Source organism: Cupressus sempervirens, chromosome 10 (genome assembly GCF_028749045.1).
Source record: "Cupressus sempervirens isolate cs-2001-9-10 chromosome 10, ASM2874904v1, whole genome shotgun sequence".
NCBI classification, from domain to species: Eukaryota; Viridiplantae; Streptophyta; class Pinopsida; order Cupressales; family Cupressaceae; genus Cupressus; species Cupressus sempervirens.
In genome coordinates this window covers 213,537,807-213,561,043 of record NC_143127.1, presented here as the reverse complement: position 1 = coordinate 213,561,043, position 23,237 = coordinate 213,537,807, and positions in this window count along the sequence as shown.

The window sequence follows — 23,237 nt, the reverse complement described above, 5'->3', positions numbered from 1 at the left end:
CATTATCTTTTTCAACCATTGTTGTACTATGTAAACTTTTTTTCCTTTCTTTGATGTACTACAAATATCTATAACCTACATTCTCTATATCTCTTTGACTTGTGAATGATAAGAAGTGAAATATTTTCCTTGTGTCACTCATATGGTTGTCTAATCTTTCTGTAGCTTGTAGATTAAAGAAAATTTTGAATCTATATATCTTTAGACTGTCATAATAATATCACTATACATGTATGGGCAAAGATTGGTCTAGACACCCTATTTTGGTGCATCGCCTCATTAGAATAGATTAGGTAGTTTCTTTCATGTGTTCCCTCTCCCTTTTCTCTTCAAGAATAGTTTAAGTACATCCTAATAGTAGAGGAAGCCAACCTTCTCTAGAGACTCAAAATCATAGTTCAAGTCCCACAACTTAGAGGTTATTTCCATGTTTCACGAGGCTATCCTTAGGTAAGAATTTGGACAAGGGTGTAAGCTTTTGTGACAACAATTATCTATTGTGATAATACAAGTGCTATTAAAATTTTGAAAAATCTAGTGATGCACACTAAGACAAAGCACATTGCTATCAAGTATCACTAATTGAGGGAAGTACTTCAAGACAAAGAAGTGAAGTTAGAATATGTCCACACCAAAGAAAAAAATTGCTGACATATTCACTAAAGTCTTACCTAAATATTCTCATGAATTTATTAGAGGTAAATTAGGAGTGATTCCCCTAAACAAAGCTATTTAAGGAGACATGGTGCATTGCATGAAATTTTCTAAATAGAATATCTTACACATTGACACAAAATAACTCTACATTGGGAAATCTCTAAGGTAGATAGTCAGGTACAACATAACAGATCAGTTATTTATAGACAAAATAAATTAGCTAGACATGCAAACATCTACATAATTCAAATGTATGAAGAGATTGAAGATAAGAAAGCTAAGTGTCTTTGGAATTATTGTTGAAGAGGGATAATATACACAAGAAACAATGTATAAAGAAGGATATTCAAAATTTAGAGAGGGAGAATATGAATAGAAGGTGTGATATATCCTAGAGGGAGATCTATTATTCTAGAAGGATAAAATTAGTAAAGAGAATCATAATGAAATTAAGGATATTGATGACTCATGATAGTGAAATCTTTTGGATTGTATGGTAACATAGCTAGATACATTTAGATATTGCTAATATTGAGATGTTACCATCAATTCCAAAAAGGGAGATTGTTGGAAAATTATAATTGGAACAATTATTGTTTTGTCATTGATGTCAAATCTACTTATAAGACATTTCTACCTAGTCTAAATGTCATATCTATTTGATTAATGAGGAGGATTTGAGAAATTGCTCATAACAATAGCACCTAGAGGAAAGGTTGAGTTATGAAAATTAGGCTACAATGGACATTTGATTAGATAAACTTTTATGAGATAAAGTGATTGTTTATATCAAGTTAATTTGAGTGATAGAGTAAAAGGTTAAGAAATTCCAAGTAATGCTAGTGTCAGTCGAGCCATAGTAAGTGTCAATCAAATCTAGTATTGATTGAGCATTAGTATTGACCAAGAAAGATAGTTGATGTCGACCTAGAAGTTTTACAATGAACGAGTAATTTAGTGATGATCGAGTGTCAAAATTTAGTGATTTGTGTGTAACAGTATTGAGAATGAATTTGAGGAAATCATGATTCCTAGCCAACTTATTTGATTTCTCAGGAATTTTAAATTGTGTTGAAGTTAAGATTGATGAGTTGGTTCATTAAATTCAAGTTGAGGATTAGGTGAAGACCTAATAGATGGATTCCAAAGAAGTTTCTTTAGGATGATTAAGAAGCTGGATAGATTCAATGAATGATGTTGAACGTGATCATAAACCCTAAGATCTATCATGATCATGGAAAATGGTAAAGCAATAATTGCCTATTTAAAGATGTATAGAGCCAAACAAGAGAGAAAAAAGAAGAGAGGTACATAGAGAAAGGTGGATCAAAGTCAGACAATGGTAACACAAGTGTGTGGGATTGAAAGAAAAGAACAAGACAATTTCTTGTGTAGATGCTGCTAATATTGATAAATGAATCTAAGAAAATGGCTTAAGTTTTGTTGGAAGGAGAAGATTGATTGCTTGAAGCGTTGCCAAGTGATTCAAGAACAAAGATGACAATGGGAATCCTATTAGTGAATCAACACATGGACTAAAAAGTGATTTGGACTTGCAAAGTGCATTATAATCATATAGTTCAAAACAAACTCTTTTCTTTCTAACCATTGTAAATAGTTTGTATTGATAATATTTTAACAAAGGTTGACCTAATAGTCATTTGAAAGACTTAATAGTCTATGTTAATTCTTTAACAAGGTGACATTCTAAGTGGAATGATCAAATTCCTCTAACAAGGCTACTCCTAACAGGGTGACTAAATCCTCTAACTAGGTCACATTTAATAGTGTGTATTGCAAACCTTTAATAGGGTTGGCTCCTAAGAGAGCTTACCTTGAAAGAGTGAAAAGGTGGGGACATGTTGCTGGTGGTTTTTCCCAAATTAGGTTACCATGTAAATTCCTAGTGTCAAATTTATGTTGAATGCTTTATATGTTTTACATTTGATAAAGTTTACATTTAGAAAAATAAGCTATGTTTGAGATAGTACAATTTTGTTCATCAATCAATCTTACTATCAGTTGTCTGATGTAGGAGCATATTTTCTACTTTTACAATATTAAATCAACCAAAAAGACTTTCTTTATTTTTAATGTCTATTGTTTGTAGAATGGACATTGTTGTTTAGGTTTTCTCTTTCTACATAGTTGTTTCCTTAATGTGGACCTATAATGGATCTTATACCTAAGATTACATAAACTAATTCCATCATTTGTAGGAATTATCTTTCTCTTTGTTTGTGGCATGCTAGTTTCCTAGTAGGTTGAGTAACGCACAAGTTTTTCTATAGGGAGGTTTTATTTGACATCATGGAATTTTGTGTACTAGGGAACCTGTTCTTAGATTATGTGTAGACCTATATCTATCCCCACAAAAGATTATTTTCTTGTTTGTAAGGTCATTGAAATCTCCTTTGGGGTAGGACCTATGTTTTGTAATAATATATCTAAAAGGCTGACTTGTAGTCTTGTTGGTTATATAATTAGAGATCTAGGACAAGGAAAAGAAGAATTTAGTTAGATGGGAAGAAAATACTAAGTTTTGGCTCTATAATCCTGAGCTCTTAAGCTTGTTGATTTTAATTTGATTGTATATGGCTACAACCAAGTAGGCCTTATGCTTTACAAGTTGAATGAAGATTATCTCATCATTTCTACAAGAATATCTCTTTAATTTATCATGGTTTCTCCTACTGGTTGGATTCTATGTGTAACTATCAATGAGGGTAGCTTGGGAGGATAATTATATCACCTCCCAGCTTGGATCAATAATTGTATAGTTATACTAATTCATTATTAATTTACTCATCATTATTTTTATAAAATTTTATAGGGAGATTGTCTAGTCTCGGGGATTTACCATTGGCCAAGGATTTGATAGTATCCTTAATCTCTTCAAAGGTGATGTATTTCTCCAATAACATAACCTAATTTTTGGAAACCTTATTAGGCTTCAGTTTTAAACATTTCTCTTACATATCATAAGTATTATATTTATGTTCTTAGGTAAACAGTGACTTATAGAAGTCAAATACTATTTTTTTAATGGTTGTTGTATTGATAAATAACCCATTTTTAGTATTATTTTTCTTAATAATATCCTCCTTTTCCTTATATTTGATCAATTAAAAAAAATTAGTTAGTATCCTTGTCACTTTTATTCAACTATTCATCATTTCTTTAACTCTTTTCCCTTGAATATGTAGCTTTAAGTCTACTTCAATTCCATCATGCTAGAACATTGTTTATAATTAATAGAATATTGATTCTAAAGAAGAGTGGTGTTTAGCTTAAACAAATTCTCACCCTTACATCTGAGTCCCCAAAAGGTCTTTGTCAATGAGGATAGAAGAATTTTTTTGAGAGTGGTCAAAGATAGTAGTAGGGTAGACCCTTACCAATATATAATCTTTATTGACCTCAAATGAATAAACACCGAAGTCATCAAATAATTCATCCAATCTAAAATATGTTCTCTTCCTACCATCTATAAAAAATACCCAAAAAATGATTATTTCTTCCTCTTTAGAGGATAAGTAACATTTATCCTCCTCTTAAGTTTTGAACATAAAAATTCCTCATTATATTTTTAGGAGTTTTTAATAGCACCTCATCTATCTTCTTAATATGAACCCATCTATCTTGTCTATATTCCACCATATTGAAGTCCCTAATAATGATCCAATGGGATTTTGGGAGGAAAGATGCTATCCAATCCTAGAGATAAGCCCTTTTTCTATTATCATTAGAAGCATAAATATTGCAAATGCCAAAAATCTTGTCCATGAATTTTAGAATCACCCAATATGATTTTTTTTATAGGGAGAAGCTCCATTGACTATAATTTTGTCAACCCATCTAGGTTTAATGAGGATTGAGACTCCATCTTTCCCTTTTCCATGATTTGACACAAACTATTTGGTTTCATTCCCAAGGAATTCCATAATGTTAATAGCATGAAAAACTACAAATTTAACTTGCAGGAAAACAATGTCATTATATTTCAACTTATTACACTAGTCTCTAACAACATATTTTCCATCAAATTTTTTATTACACATACATTGTAACTGGAAATAATTATCAAAATCTTTTTTGGCAGGAGGAACTTGTTTCTAAGTTTTGTATATTTTATAAAATATATTTTATAAATTAATTAGATAGGTTTGTACTATTTTTGCTAGAATTGTTTCCATCAGATGAAAAGTTAGATAATGATCGCTTGTCCATGGTTTTCCTCTTTTTTAGCATTCTTACTAATAACCTCCAAAAATTTGTTGTGATCATCTAAACTCATTTCAATTATAGGATTGCATGGAACAATCTAATTATGAACATGTTTCAAAGTGACAAGAGGAGAAGTCAAGGATTGAAATAGGAGATTAGTATGCTCTAAAGACTATTATTTAGGCTTCCTTAAAACCTTAGTTTTGTAAGTAATTATGGATTGTATAATCTATTTCCCATTTCTTCTTGTGGGCTTGCCACCATCAGAAGGAGGAGGGGCTAGATGAAATCCATCTTTAGAGGTAGGAGTTTTAAAATATGATACTGAAATAATCTCAAAATCATCCTCAAATAAAGGGTTAAGAAAAACCATCTTAAATTTAGATCCAATATCTTATGGACACTAATCTCAATTTTAGAAATTATTTTCACATTAGGCATATATTTCTTATTATTATTAGTGGCAAGATTTTCTTTTCATGCACCAATTATTTCAATATCCCCAATAATATTCTTGTTCAAAATGTTTCTAGGGTTTTTTTTAATTAATCCATGTAATATCATTTGTAACAACATTAAAGTTAACTTTGTGAGTATTTTTTAGGGAAGGACAATCTCTCCTATTATGACCATTAATTTGTGAACAAGAATCAATATTTCTAAGAAATAACAACTTTAGATTTAGGGCAATAACAATTCTCACATTCAAAAATTCCAAGTGACCATTGATTCTTCAACTAGAAGAGCATTGCCAAGGATTTCAAAATCCATGGCAAAAATTACCAAAATTCTAGTTTGAATCCTTTGGGTAAGTGCACCAAGTTGTTGACCAAAAAAGGCCTAGATGACGAAAAAAGTAATTTTAGTCAAATATGTGTATGTTAGCTTGGACTAGGAAAGATGAGCCTAAAATGCTCAATTTAAAAATAGTAAAAGTTATCCATAATCCATATGGGTTATGAAAAACCAAAATTTCTTCATAACCCACACAATTTATGAAGAACTAAAAGTACATTATAACCTACAAGGAGTTATGAAGAAATAAAAGTTCTTTATAACCTATATGGGTTAGGAACAACTATATTTTTACACCATCTCCATATTTGTATAGAGCTCATACACATTTTTTTAATGTAAAAAAATTCCTTATCTCTAAGAAATTTCCTAAATTATATTTATTGTTTAAGTGAAGATATATTAGGAAGTCAAGAAAGAGGGGAGGGAAATGTGTGTATGTGTGTGTGTGTGTGTGTGAGAGAGAGAGAGAGAGAGAGAGAGAGAGAGAGAGAGAGAGAGAGAGAGAGAGAGAGAGAGAGAGAGAGTCCATGGTATATATAGACATATTTCTATATAAAAATATGTATATACACTAATAATTTAGGCCTAAATTTTGATGCGAAAAGGTCAAAATTTTGACAAGAGTAGGTCGATAAGGTGACCAAGCTTGCTATCAATCTTTTTTGGTAAGTTTTTTGCCACATACATTTTGTGTCAAAATTTTGACTTCATAAAGTTGGACTTACCGATGTGAATTTTGTCTATTTCCCTAGTCCAACTTGAATTGTTATTTCCTCATTTGTGGGCATCCTTGGTTGAAATTTTGACGTAAACCTTCACCAATTTGGCATCTAAATTGTGACCAAAACCCCTTACTTTTCTATGCTGGTGCCATACAAGTGACGTCAAAGGTGACCAATTTGGTGTCGAAATTGTGACCAAAACACCTTACCTTTCTATGCATTTGAGTCGAAATTGAGACCAAGATATGTAGAAATTTTGACGAGTTGTGCAATTTATTGCAAAAGCTTTGCTCTCATAGGAGCCTTCTAAACTGCACGAAACTTGATTCTAAAGCGTAATTGGTCGGTGCATGAGAGTTAGTGTATTGTGTACATTTGTACCTCTACACCATTTTTTCATTTGTCACATGATTTATTTCATACAAAACAATGAGAAGGAGGAAGAAATGTGCACGATATCTTGAGTCTCCATCGAGAAATTATGCTTTACAACTCAAATTTTGTGCAGTTTAGAAGGCTCCTATGAGAGAAAAGCCTTTGCAATAATTGGCACAACGCATCTAAATTTTGGTTCCTACAGGGAAGAATAAAATTAGGAAAAAATTATTTATCAAGAATGAAAGCCAATAATTTCATCTATTTTTCAAACAGATAAACGTGACAAAAAAAATTATAGTCCCAATCACATCATCATAAGAGCACATAAATAACTATAACTATAACTATGTCTAAAACCAACATAATTTACAAATATCCACAATTCAAATATTATCCCTTGATTTTTTCTTTAATGCAAAGTTTTAAGTCAACTATGTTATCACCCTGGATGTAGTACCAAACTGTCATTAAGCTAAAGACTACTACAAATGCAAGGAGAACTACCCAACCAAAGTAGAAAATGGCATGAAAAGTTAACAATCTATCAATTAACAATCTAGATGAAATATTTCTAGCAATTGAATTGTATGTTATAGAAACAAAAAATTGCCTTAAAATTGACACCTCACTAGTTGTTCATTTGCATTCATAATGGCTTCACAAAAGTTGTAAGATTACAATTTGTCAAGAACACAAAAGGCAGTCATAGTTCAGCTACATTAATAAACCTAAAGTAGTTCAGTTGCATAGTGAGGGCAAGAGACTATCAATATCAATTGTTGAGTTGCAGATAGGTAAGAAATAAACATAAAAAGGCAGTACAAGATTTTAATAACAATTGTGACCTTCATAGTTTTTCTCAATAGTTTTGGGTCATTAAATTGGATAGAAAATTGATAGTAAAATGTGAAAGAGAACACACATAATGTCACATCAAAATAAGTTTGCATCCTACATATGAGTATGCATCAAAACTAAATTTTTACCTCCCCAATCTATTTGTATCAATAAAGAAATAAGACATTTTTGTAATACAAAATTCTTGAACCCTATTCCACTGTAATCTTTCAAACCTACAAAACAAAACAAAAGCCATAAGAACTAAAATAAAAGGATTTATTTCTAAGAAAATATCATAGATGCTTTGTATATAACTTAGGACATGATACAAGCTGTTTCACAAGCAACACTTACATTCCAATTTTTTTCTCATTTACTAGAGTGATGATAAACTATATGCAAAGTAGAAATAGTGCAGCATAATAGATGATTAGTATCTACAATTTTTAATACTAAAAATTATAAAGAATGTAATGCTCACAAGTGTCACTGCCTAAGAGAATGCAACCCAAGTTTATCATGATATCTGCAACATTCATTGCATTGGGAATATCCTAATTATTTGCAAACACCAGTAACACTGCATCTCGTAGTTCATCTTGCAAGAACAAGAAACTTAAATGATCAAAATATTTCTACAGATAACATGAAAATAATTGTTAAAAGAATGAGGCCAATTTTACACATAATAACCAAAGTTTCCATGAGAAAGACATGAAATCTTTTGATCCATTTTTCAGGACAATATTTTTTAGGATAATTTCTAGCAAATAACAATTACATGTGGTAATCACAGTACTACATAGGGGAAATATGTGGATAGATTACCTAACCCAATGATGAAGAACATGCATTGATAAAACTGATTTTTTTTTAATACCATTTTATGATTTCTTGTATTGTAAGAAAGCTTGTAGATTAATGAAGAGCATAGAAGCATAATCCCTCACTATCATTTTGAGCATCATTAACTTTCTAGATATCTTGATATCTATTTGTAGAGAAATGAGAGCACAAATTTGGTAACTGAAGTTGAAAAATGCATGTTTTGGTTTTTAGAATTATTTGCAAGATAGATTACTCATGAGTTAACTAGATAAAAGAGTCTGATAAATAAAAATGGCTGATCTAGTTATGGTAGTGAAAGATGTAAATAGTAAGTACAAGATATCGGTAAATTTTGATGTTTATTTTTTGATTGATAAGAGGTCGAAGCTAAGATTAATTATTATTATATGTTTTTATTAATTATGATTATTATTATTTATTAAATTCTTGTAGATTTGAACCCAAAATCATAAGAAGCTCACAATTTTATCCTTGTGTTGTAGGTTCTTGCCTAAGTTATGAAAATAGTATATCCATGTATATGACCATATGTTTATTTTCTCTAACAAATGCTAGCTAACAGAAAAAATTAGTATGCTAAATCCTTCTTTCAAGAAGTTATTGTTGGATATTACAATAATTATAACAATAAGTAATGTTGATATAATGTGCCAATAGATACAACAAGAAAATATAAAACAATAATAAATTGTGAAACCATTATATATCTAAATGATATAAGTTTTAAGTAATATCATAGTAAGGCACAACACAACTTCTCAAATATAAATAATAGTCAAGTGTCATTTTACTTAGATCCCTATGAAAATGTAGCACTGAAATACAATATACATTGGAGTTAGGAATTTGGTTGACAACCAAAATCAATTGAATTGAAATAAGAAACTTCACCAAAGAATCAACTAAATATGTATCTTTAAGCATATTTTGTTTCTCAAAATGTTACGACTTCTTCCATCTTGACCTTAAACTTATGACATTTTTGAGTTTTACGTGGGGAAACACAATCTCTCCGACTGTTAGTTCTAAATAGCTTCCACCTTAGGCACATAGTGTGAGGCCTCACCCCAACCCATCATAGCATAGTGATACATTATTATTTTGATACTAATGACTCGATATGTCGAGACACTATCAGATACTTTGAACATATTATATTATTTCATGTTGTGTGGAGTTTTACTTTCAGATATTTGGTTTCATCATTTAATTATTTATGAACATGTGTATTGAAGTAAGTGAATGCAAAATTTACATTTTGATTATGAAATTTAAATGATTGAGAATATGAGTAGAACTAGAGAAACCCTGACTAATTGAAAGATGTATGCTTTAATTTATGTGATTTCCCTAATACGTATATACATATGTGCATGTGATTTTATGGGGCTATTGATGTGTTTAATGAGTGTGCAAGATATTTTAGCTAAGAAACTCGACAGAGGAATGGAACTAGTCCCTATGTGCCATTTGTGGAAACCGTTTTATTCGTATCTTAATTGTATTGTGAGATGTATGAATGTATCGTTCTGTATTTAGTAAATGTTAATGTTTTGTAACAATGTTTTTATAGTGTTGCTTGACACTCGTGAATTTCATGTGCATTCTAGCATGCTAGTTAGGGTTAACCAACTAGCCCTTAAATCTAAGTCAAACCAAGTTAGTGACCTTTTTTGCTAATCTATTTTTAATCAAATTATTTACCCCTAATTCGGATTAGTGCGTAATCTGCATTTTGGAGTTGTTAGATAGTCTTAAAAATTCTTAGCATTTTTTTGGTCCCAAATCAATTCCTAAGGCCTTAAATCATGAAATCTTTATACCCAAGGGGTATGGGTATGGGTTGGGGGCATTTTCCACCCCACTAGCCCCTTTTGTTGACTTTTGAGGTCACTCAAAAAGTCTATTTTTGCCTTAGTGCGAAAATTGAAAGTTGTTACCATGGGTTGAATAACCTTAACTCCACTTAGAGGTTAACCTTAGGTTTGGTTGAGTTAGAAACTTCTAGATTTTTAGGCAAGTGGGGGAAGTAATTTCCCTTTTTAGGTGGTTGAGTTTGGATCTTATTTAGAGGTATTTTTGAGTAGTTTTGGTTGTTACCCAATCTCTACTTTTGGAGAGAAGTCTTGGAAGATTGAAGGAAAGGAAGGAAAAGCTCTTCTCAATTTGTTCAGTTTACCATAACCTCTTTGTGAAGGTAGGAGTTCTTCATCTCCTTTTCTCACGTTGTTCATGTTGCTCATGTTGTTTCATGCTTGGTTCATGCTTATGTTATTGTGTTGTTCATTGATATGCTTGTATGTATGTTGGGTATGCTTGGGAAGGATTGAAAACATGTATTCTTGAATGCTTTTCCTTCACATTTTGCTTGAATTTCAAAGTTTTCTTGTATGGGTGTTTTGGCATTACTCACCCTTCGATAGGGTAGAAGTGGCCAATTTTGGGAAAGGTATTCAGTTGGACTCCAACAGTGTAGAGTCTCTTCTCAAGATGACAAGAGGGAGAGAGGGTAGGTTGTTATGGGCCCCTACCTGTTAGCACAAACCTTGTATGAGTTTTGGCATGTAAGAATGGAAGAACGAAAGTTCATGAGTTATAGCCCCGATTGGGCACCTATTTTGGTGTTGTGTCTGACATCTTCTGTTGGAAAAATCCACCTTCTCCCTAGTTTTTCTTCAATGTCAAATCTGTTGTGAAAAATGGGTATGGAAATGAATGTTTGTTTTTTTCCTTGTTATGTTTGTTTGTCACCTGGTTAGTTGTCATTCCCTCCACAATCTCAGTGATGCATTGTAGAAAATGATATGGATCCCTTGATAAAGGCCATGAAGGAGATTTAAATTAATTGTTGAAATTCAATTATGTTTGGGATTAGAATCCTGTGTAGAATTGTAATTTAAACCTTTATTGTAATGGGAATGATGCTAGGTTTTCTTCCTGGATCTTTCCCGACGGAACCTTTGAATCAGGTTGTCAATAAAATAGTGTTTTGAGTGATATTGTTCTTTTGAGGTTTTTGTAATTACCTTTTAGTTATAGGAATGGATATCAAGATAAGATAGAATGATGATGTTCAATTTTGCGATTTTCATGAGCAAATATGTTAAGGCAAATTAACAAATAAGTAAATAAATGATATTATGTTATGTATGGAATGTTGATTCAATTTTGTAGTAATAGAATAAAAAGATAAATCTTGCAATGTTGTTCAAAGAAATTATTCAATTTCTTGGCTTAACTTTGTTTTAGCAAAATTTAATAGTGTTAAAAAAAAAAATTATTCCCTTGTTAAAAAAAAATATTGCTAAAAAAATTATCACTTAGGAGAAAAAAAGTAATCTTAGAGTAAAAATTCTCTCTGGTTTTTGTATGGGAAACAAAATTAAAATTTTCCCTTGTAACAGAGAATCTTAAAAGCATCTCCTAGATATTCTCTTTGAATTAAATAAATAAGTTAGCTTTGAATAAATGAATACACAAAAATAAATCAATAAATATTAATTTCTAATAACAAATATCCTAGGAAACCTCATCTACTACACTTTAATTTCTAACTACTCCTAATGCACTATCCAAGTCTAGCTCCCAACCTTTAATGTTTCCTCCTCTTTGCCATATTTGGCACAGCCTTATTAGATTGATCCTTGCATTAAATTTTTTTATGACATGTGGGAGCATAGGGGATGTATTAATTAAGACTAGTTTTGACATGGGCTTTAACCCCTATGTATCTCCTTGCCAACAAGTTTACTTATATTGTTCAAGTCTATTGCTATTAAAATTTTTTTTTTTCCCAAAACTTGTATGTGGTATACACCTTTTTTCCATCACCATCCTTGGTTAGCATGTACTGGGTGTGCAGGTTGACGTTTCATTGCAAGTCCATAGTACTCCTCCCTAGCACCTAAACTTTGGGTTTTTTAAACCCATCACACCTCACCTCCAATCATGCAAATTCTGCTCAGGCATTTTGGAAGCAAATGGAATTTGGGGAAAAGAGATATGACATGGGGGAGGGGGGTTCGGGGGGGGGGGGGGAAATAGGATGCAATGGGAGTTAAGTAGGGCAGCAATAATGCTAGGTTAGTATTAATGTTAGGATTATCTTCTAGGGTAGTTGTAGGTTTATATTATGTGGTAAGTGATTTTTTTTTTTTTTGGTTAGCTATGGTAAGTTAGTACATGTTGATTTAGTATTAGCAATGAATGTTTTAGTTAATAAATTTGTTGTTATAAATTTGTTTTAAGTTAAAGGTAATTAGTTTTTTTTTAAAATAAGTTCATTCTTTTTATTATTAGTTGTTAGTTAAGCATTTTTTGCTAAATTGTAATTAAATTATATATATATATATATATATATATATATATATATATATATATATATAAAATCTTTAGTTATAGTGAATGCCTAGATTAGTTGATAATGTTATTTTGTTGAATTTTATTTAGTTATAATGTTATTATTTGGGGTGTTTTATTTAATATAGATTAGAGTTTTAAACTAAGCATGTAATTGGAATAGAGTTTAATTATGGATGAAATGTTAAAACTAATTAGTTCTTTTAATTCTAATTGTTTTGTAGTAAGTAGATTTTTAATCCTTTGAATTATTAATCCAATAATTTAAGTACACTATTCCTTAATATCTTAAGATGAAATTAAAAAAATGTCAAAATCATTTTAATAACGAATGTTCAGATTTAATGAATTATTCATACTCTTAGATTATAAACTTAAATGGAAATGTCAGGGCACTACTAGGGGAACCTTGTTGTCTTCTAGTAATGTACCCTTGTCATTACTATATTAAACATATCAAACTTAGTAGTGTGTTTAACTTTAATTTTTTTTAAAAAAAATTCATGTGTTTTTGCCCTCGTATTTTGGGCATGACACATAGAGTCTATGAACTAGATAGATAAAATACACAACCATGTTGAAGACCATGGAAATAGAGGATAACATGGAAAATACCAAACACCAAGTTGCATGGTGATGAAGACTACAGTGAAGGTAGAAGATCCCAGAGATCATCAATTAATACCAAACTACCAAATGGAGTATGCAAACTTGAAAAGATAAGACACACCTTACAACTAAATGAAACTCTAGAAGCTACCATCAAATGGCATGACATTGAATCATTACCAATAAATGAATACAACATAGAGAAGCTACTAGATATGGTATTCCTATTCATTTTTCAAATGAAAGAGTGTAGTAGGTATGCAACCATGACTAAGGAAAGTGCAATTTCACACCATTTTCCATGTTCTAATATGATGATAATAGATGCCCAATACCCTCTTTCAATTTGTGCTCTTCCCTTAAATCAATATTTAATTCCAGTAATCAATCATAGGAAAATGTTTTTTTTGTTATTGAAATTTGTTGGTCATTAACTCCTACTATGGTATATGCTTTAGAAATTGCACCTACACATGCAATCCTTATATGTGTCTAATTTCTCACAAATAGAAACCATTTGTAATATTTTTTGATGTTATCTTTATTATGTAAGACTTTTGTTAAGCACAAGTGCTTCCCTGGAAAAATAATTATAAAAGGCTTTCTGTATTCAAGAATCAAAATAATAAAAGAACTTGAAAGCATGATTTTATTAGGAACTTAGCCACTTACTCATCAATGAACTAGCAAAAATATAAAAGAAAGTAGATTTGGCTTCTCCTGCCATAGCTTATCTAATCATCATTTTCCCAGTACCCTAAGAGAAAATTAAATGTACTTTATTGTAAACAAAAATGAATTTCCAACATATAAAGAATAGAGAATAAATTAGACCAACTTATAGGAGGGCCAAATAAGAGGAGCCCTTTTCCTAGAGAGTGACAACCTTGAAAGATGTTAGGTCACAATAGAGGCCATATGACTATTTCCATCACACACTTTTTGGCAGCTCTAACCCAGCTTCAGTGTAATTTTGTAAAAATAAATATTAATGTTAATGGGTACATATAAATAAACATGAATAATATTATCATCAATTCATTCAGCCATATTAAATTTACCAATATCATCCCACCAAACATTGGGATCCTGGTCCATTATCTCATTGCTAACATGCTCTATCAGACATGGTTCCAAGTTACGCAGCTTATCAGGAAGCTCACCATTAGGACCAACAAGCATTTCTAAACTAAAAATATAGGATAGAAAAGAAATAGCTGTTAGCATGCTTCAGACCAAAACTACTAGAGATGGTTATTTATTTAGTTAAAATCAAAATCATCTAATCCTATTCAAAAAAAATGGCTATGAATTATTGTCAAACTACCTTCAGATTTGCAATATTTATCTTGGCACAAGATATTTTTATAACCAAATAGTTTGAAGGATCATGACCAGAGAAAAAAGTCCAAGAAACCAAGGTTACTGAAGACAAGCAAAGGTAGTTTGCTATGGAATATGCATGTGGATAGAGTATTTCCCAACTTGTCTGAACATTTGAGCTACAAAAAGATGTTGATTATATACTTTACACTAAAAAAAATTAGTATACATAGACAAGGTTGAATAGGTACTATAGCAACATATTTAGAACTAGTCAAACATCCAAATCACCATTAAAGAAAGGAATCATACATGAATAACTCCACTGCCATCTTAAGATGAAACATAGTTGTCTCATCTTTTGGCTTAGAAGAATTGGTATCGTTGCCTAACCAAAAAATTATTATAGTATTCAACTATGTTCTTCATAGCCTATAAAAGCTGACTAAGGTTGCAATGTTTATAATAACTTATACCTGCTGATCTATGTCACTATGAACAATCCATGCCAAACAGGTCAAATTTCTTGCATATATTAATCATTTATCTTAAGTTAGCTAAAAATTACATGATACACATAAACATGAACAAATTTACATTATATATGGAATGCAAGATCATCAATAGAAGGGGTGACAATGTACCTATAGTCAATTGACTATTTGCGAAAAGGGTGACAATCAGACATAATATAAAGATTGGTAATTATAAATAACATATGTTGTAATCATTAGAAATGAACACAATAAATATGTAATCAAATTTCCTGACTATGTTAATCATTTACCTTAAGTTAGCTAAAAATTATATGATACATGTTTACTACAAATAACTTAGAAGACAACATGAACAATAGGCAACATCGCAAACATGAACAAATTTCCCTTATATATGGAATGCGAGATCGTCAATAGAAGGGGTGATGATGTACCTGTAATCAATTGACTATTTGCAAAAAGAGTCATAATTAGACACAACATAAACATTGGTAACTATAAATAACATATGTTATAATCATAATAAATGAACACAATAAATATCTAATCAAATTTCTTGCATATGTTAATAATTTATCTTAAGTTAGCTAAAAATTACATGATACATGTATGCTGCAAATAACTTAGAAGACAACATGAAAAATATTGCAACATTGTAAACATGAATAAATTTACCTTATATATGGAATGCAAGATCGTCAACAGAAGGGGTGACGATGTTTGTAGTCATTGATTATCTTCTGCTTCATCATCATCATCATCGCCATCATCACCATCATCATCACCATCATTATCACCATCATCATTGTCATCATCACCATCATCATCGCCATCATCACCATCATCATCGCCATCATCACCATCACCATTATCATCATCATCATCACCATCATCATCATTTTCATCACCATCACCATCATTGTCATCAACATCATCATCATCCCTATCATCTTGATCTTCATCATCTGCTTCTTCAACATCTTCAATATCTTCTTCTTCCATAACATTATACTTTATTGGCCTTCCTCTTGGATCATGTCTAAAAAAAATGACCAACCCTATTTATGTGGAACCTTTGAGTAAAACACTTGCTTGCATTGGCTTCGAAGAACATAGGGCTCATCTCCAACTGGCTCAAACGACCTTGTATTGATCGTTGTAAATCCATTATCATGTTGAATAACCATTCTATCTGGATAATTTTGATTTAGTCGTAACCTGTACCATTTGACAACAAATATAACTACTTTGAAGGTGTTAAATTCAACATAATTATATCATCCAAGATGCCATAGTATTGATTTTGAGATTGTTGAGGATGTATGTCATTTCTAGATGATATATTGGTGACCTCAAAAACTGCAGTTATCCCAGAATCACAAGTCTTCTTTGTGTCATCCAACCTTTTTATGTGAAATTTTTGGCCATCATAGTACATAGCTTTGTGGTGCTTGACCTGAGATTTTTGAAGTGTGTATAAATTATTTGCATCATGAGTTGATATGAAACATACATTGAGTTATGATCATTAATAAATTTCTACGTACCTCTCCACCTCTTAAACCCTTTACTAGATCAACTATCATCAGCATAACATTGGAATCTCCATTACGATGAGCTTCTGTAACCAATGAAGCAACACCTTCCCATGTTAATGAGCAACCATTTTGTTGACATCATTGAATCTATTCCATCATCCAATCAATATTGTTCGTAATATACAAATGTATTGCATCCCACTCTCGACCACCTGTTTCAAAAAAATACACAAATTAAAAATAACTTATATTGAAGATTTATAAGAATTAATTAACTACAATAAAATCTTAAATTTACCTCTCACTTTCCTTGATTTATCTTTTCCCATCAAGTACTCCCCTTCAAATTTGTTAATTGAGTAGGAATCCCAAATATGATCTACATGGATCTTTGCTGCAAACTTAGGAAGATATTCACTAATGTACACCATGGTCTGGTATACCATATATCCCTCCACCATAGAACCCTCAGGATGTGCTCTCTGTCGAACCAAGCCTTTCAAAAATTTTAAGTGCCTCTCAACCATCTGCATTGACCTGGTTGGTACAGGTCCACACAATTCAATCTCCTCAACTTGATGTATGAGGTAGTGTTCTTGTGCATTGAAAAACTTGGAGGTAGACACTTCTGCATTTCACACATTACAAGAGGAATTTTTATCTTCCAATATTTTATATCTTCTTTATTGATTTATTTAGATGTCAACCACCTCATGTATTTTCCAAGATCATAGATAACCTATTTGACATTGTTAGTGAAGTGGTGTGGGAGAGACAGAGGTAGAACATATTGCAATATTTGTAAAATGATCTTGTCAATATTTTATAAAAGAATGCAATTGAAACTACATGCAGTATATAAATATATAGTGAATAAAAAATAACATGAATAACCTTAATAAATGTATGCCAATCATGTGTTTTCAACCCTAGCCCAAATTCACTTTTATTTGATATGAGATTGTTTATGTTCGCAGAAAATCCTATGGGAAATCATATTTTTTTTATGACTTCTTTTATAGCATTTCTCTACTGCTCTGACAATAACCAACTAAGGGCTATTGTATCAATTTGGTCTCCATTTTTAGTTGATCGAATGCCATTTTTAATTGCATGGTTGGATTCTTCAATGTCACTACAAGTTTTGACAATTTGATCTTTGTCATGCCTTCCATCCAAGAATTTCTATAATGTCTCTGTTACATTCTTTCCAATATGCATAGGATCAAAAAAATGAACAATTGGGAGTTTTTCATAGTACAACAACCTAGTAAATTATGTAGGATAAATTTTTAGTCTTTTTGGAAGTTGGTCATTGATGCCTTGATGACCTTCACAAGCATCAATCACATCACTAGTAAACAAAACACAATATCAAAATATAAATTTGAAACAAAAACCATCAAATGGAATGACATTACCTCGATGATTTATTTTATTGCATGCCAACTTCCATAGGCAAGGTGTCATTCTCTATGGCTTTGATTTAGTCTCTTCTAGACCATTGCAAAGATGTTTTTTGGTAATTCGATACTTATGATTTCTATGCAGAAAGTGTCTATTCTCATTGAACACCTACTTTCTTAAACTTTTCGAATGACGAGATTTCATCTTTGGACCACAAACTGGACATGCAAATTTTCCCTTGTCTAAAGACCTACAAGATCATGTATAATTGGATTAAATGTGTTAACTTTGACATACCAAAAAAGAGGTGTCAAGAAGAGAACATACCACAAAAATGTGTTAGCCCAAGGGCATCGTGTATTTTCCATACAACCATTGCATGAAATTGAAATTGTCTTTGTCCTATTGGTCTATAGATGTCATACATATTAACCCCATTCCATAACACCACCAACTCGTCGATAAGGGGTTCAATATATATGTTTATATCTTTAACTTGGTACTTACCTAGTTGAATGAACAAAAAAATTACATAATTATTATGACCATTTGATGGATTAGTAATAATAAATTAATTTAGATGACCACTAAATCAAAAAATAACTAGAACAATCAGTGTCAAAATTATGTGCTCTCTCTTTATGGACAACCAAGGAGGTATGTTATTGTTGATAACAAAAATAGGCCACACCGAGTAAGTAGATCTCATCTCTCCAAAAGGATTGACACTGTTTGCTACCAATGAAAGCTTGAGATTACAAGGTTCTTCTTTAAAGTGTGGCCATTTTCCCTCTATTTCCTTAAATGCTAAAACATATGTAGGAATTTGCATAATGTCATCTTGACTTCTATTGCATGCATGGTAATCCATAAATTGTGACAAGCTATTGCACTTGAATAATTGTTACAGACGTGGAATAATGAGAATATGCCGAAGAACCTTGTGAGGCACCTTTTTTGTTAATCGAACTAATTGATATCTACTGATATGACAAGTGGGGCATTGTGTTGCAAATTCATGCTGTTTATGATATATAATATGATCATTCAGACATGCATGTATTATTTGATACTCCATTCCAATATCTTTCATGATGGCAGATAATTCTTGGTACGAGCAAGGTAGAATGTTTGATGGTGGTAACAAACACTCACCTATCAACTTGTGACCAAAAATATAATTTGTTAATTTAAATAATATTAATTGCTACATGAAACCAATGTTAATTGTAAGGGAACTACAAGTAAAATAATGAAAGAATATGGCATACCTTAACATACGTGTCATTGCTACATTGGATAAATAATTCATAACCTTCAAGTTCACCAACAACAATACAACAAGAAGAAGAGTTGTTTTGGAGCCTTCATATAGGGACTGGTGTGCCTTCTCAAGTAAAGGTACATCAAGCTCTACATCAATATCATCATCATCATCATCTTGATCATCGTGATCTTCATCATCCTGGTCTTCTTCCATGGTATCATTACCTTCTACTTCAATATTCACACCTCCATGTTCTCTTGTTTGGAAATTTACATTCTCCAAATTGTCATGGTCCATAACAAGAAACTCAAGGACATTGACCTATATGAAAATGATGACCTTATATTAACCATGACCATGATTTCATCATCAAATCATGTCTTATGTAATTTATAAACTATTAAAATACATACCAATGGGCTATATTTGTTTCCCCCTTCAATGTGACCATGTTGCCTATTATGTTGCTCAACTATTATGATTAGATATCTTCAAGTCTTTAAGCCCTTACTAATTTTTCAAGGACAATAAAATTTTCCATCACCTTTTATTTCTAAGTTAAACCACACTCTAGCAATTTTTTCCCTATTTTTGTGTGTGTTGATATCGTTAGACATGGTCTTTCTTGAATGGAATGACTCATTGGTGGAAGAAGGATGATTTGTTTGCAACCTACAGATGGAGTAGTAAGAGGAAGAAACATATAGAAAGGAGTTAGGTCTATGAACCAAGTAGGAGTTAGGACATGCTGGAGTCGGGCTAGCCCAATATATTTTGGAATCTTGAAGAACCTGGTAAAGGGTATCTAGAAAGGTGAAAATAAACAAGTATTTTTACAGCTACAAAGGAGGAATCGAGAGCATTATAAATAATGAAGAAGAAACTTAAATCCATACAGCTTCACCTCTATTTACACTTTGACCTTTTTGCATGTGAAATATGACAATATAAAAAATTTCCAGTCACATTTTCACTTAAAAAAGAACACCAAATATACCTTTTCTATAATATCTTCTTTAGGTTCTTCGCTATCAGATTCTTCATAACTGCAAGCTCCTATGCAAAAAAAAAAGACGAGATGCACTAAGTAATTTTTGATGGGAAATATTTAAACAAATCAACTATCAAAAAAATAGTTTATGAAATTCAGTTTCTTTATTATGTATTGAAGACTTGGCAATATGTTCCCACATCTATTTGATAGAATGCCTATCTACATGGTTGTTTGCAAATAGTCTGGTATGGTGCCACTTTTGAACAACAACAAATGTCACTGGGGCTGGTAATTTAGCTCAAGAGATGCACAAGCCTGTTGACACCACATAACTTTTAGTTTATATAGAATTTAGTTTTCTTCTTTAACAAAATCCAAAGAGAATACAAACAAACTAATGAGTCGTGTCTATCTCAATTGAATAGCAAGTACTATAGTGAGTATTAGGAAACTGACCTTGCGAATAACATCTAGTTCATAAAGTAAAACTTGGTAAAACTATCCTTCACTTACACCATCTCTGAATAAATACCAAAGCTATTAGTAAGGAGACAAAAGAGATGCATAACTAAATCTCACCACAAAAACCAATCAAAATAAAATAAATTACCTATAAAATATGATTCACAGAGGCTTTTGTCCTGTTGCTCTGCGAAAAGAAATCAGTAGCTCAATACAAAGAATCCAAGTGAAATAATCATTCGAATTTCCTAATGATTGAGGTAGAAATTATGCTCTAGAGGGTTTTCTCCTTATCGTCATTTAGTAATTCAAAACACGTCCCTAATCCATGGTGTGTGAAGTTGTAAAAGTTTTCCCCAAGTTAATTCTTTGTGACTTCAGGCCAATCTTGGGATGCAATCACTTGACATTTGCAAAAAATTCCCAAACATTAAGATAAGCATTTCTCATATGAATTGTGTGAACTAGAACAATGACAAACAATGATCTATATTGAAAATCTACTGCCGCTATTGATGGACTAGAATCTTCTCCAAGGTGTGGATGTCTGACATCTGCCCCACAAGAGTCTAAAAGACATTGTGAACTTTTTAATCAAATAATGTTTCTTACTTGTAAGAAAACCTTAGAAACACAAAAGTTGATAATTTGAAAAGTTCTCCACAATTTTACATTAAATAAATAGCAACAGATCTGCAAAATAATAAAAAGGAAACTCAACACTAACTTGTATTGAGAATAATTGATCAAACTCGGATCACCTCAATGTGAAAATTCATTTAAGATATAGTTATTAAAAGTTAGGTTTTTTTTCTCAAGATCACTGCAACTCAAAGGACCAAATCTTTGCTAATTAGTTTAACATAGATTGGTGAACAGAAAATTCATAATAAAAATCTAATTTTTTTCGACATTTGTTCAAACCATATAATGAATGACAAAAAATGAATTGTATACAAGTCACTCCAAATACTTAGCTTTTAATACACTTCATATATGAGATTGAATTATATGGTTTGAACAAGATGTGGAAAAAAATGAAATGATAGAGTCACTCCAAATCCTTAGCTTTTAATACACTTCATAGATGAGATTGATCATGACTCTGTTGATGATTTGGAGTGATAAGGGTATAAATAGAGTGTAGTTTCTTTGTAAGCTCATGGTTTTTAAGTCATTTTGAAGGTCATTATGTTGGAACAGTCAGAACCAAAGGATTGTATGTAACAGTCAGAGCTCTAAGTAATATATGAGATCTAAAATCACTTGTAACATCAAACAACCACTTTGATATGGCTTAGAGAACCTAAAAATCCAAACATTATAGGGAAGCATCTAGCACAAACAAATTATTTTTCACATACTTCACATGGATGATAATTTTACAAACTTGGAGACAAATAAAGCTCACTTAATCTTGAACAAAACTAATATTTGTTCTTCAAAAGTAATGAAGATAGTAGAATACCCAAAAAACTTAACTTAGATTTGGTTGAATTTAACAAGAAGGTTCTATAGACCATTCATTAGAGAAATCAATTCAAAGGTGATGTCTTGTTGCATATGGTAAGAGAATTTTACTTTCTAAAAGAAATAGAATGTTTACTAGCTTTGTGACACATTTTGATACAAAGAATTATAGTGACTAGTCAAAATATCAATATGCTCAATTTGGTATTATATGTCAAATTTTATAGTGCAACTTGACTTCGAAAGACATAGGTACTATCTTTAGTTTCTTAGCTCCTATTATTTAAGTAGACGTTGATGCAATGAAGCTTGAACTCTATTTTGAAAAGAAAAGAATTGTTGATTATATAACTTCCACCAATGCCACTTATCCAATTTATATAAAAAGAATACCATCAATGTTTCATTATAATTTCTACAGTAAGTTGATGTAAAAAGAAGTAGAACGAAAGTATAATAACAGTCCAGATTGAGTTGAAGACAAATTTATGGTATTCATTGATTGTGAAGGATATCAAAATCATATATTATAGATTCAACATTTTGAAATAGAAGAAGATGTGAATGTTAATTTTAGTTCTAATCCAAAATATAGTTCCAGATATTTTTAATGATTATATACATACTCTTGTCAAGAAATAAGGCTATTACTTCACAATATTTTGGTCTTTTTGTTTCAATAATCCACTTATCTAATAAGCAATCATATCATTAAAAGCTTCATTATAGTATTTATAAAGGTCTTAAATTTTGTCAATTACAATTTTCCATAGAAAGAAAAGAGGTTACCAATTGCCCAACCTAGATAATTTGGTTGAAGGAGATCTATGTTGTGGAACA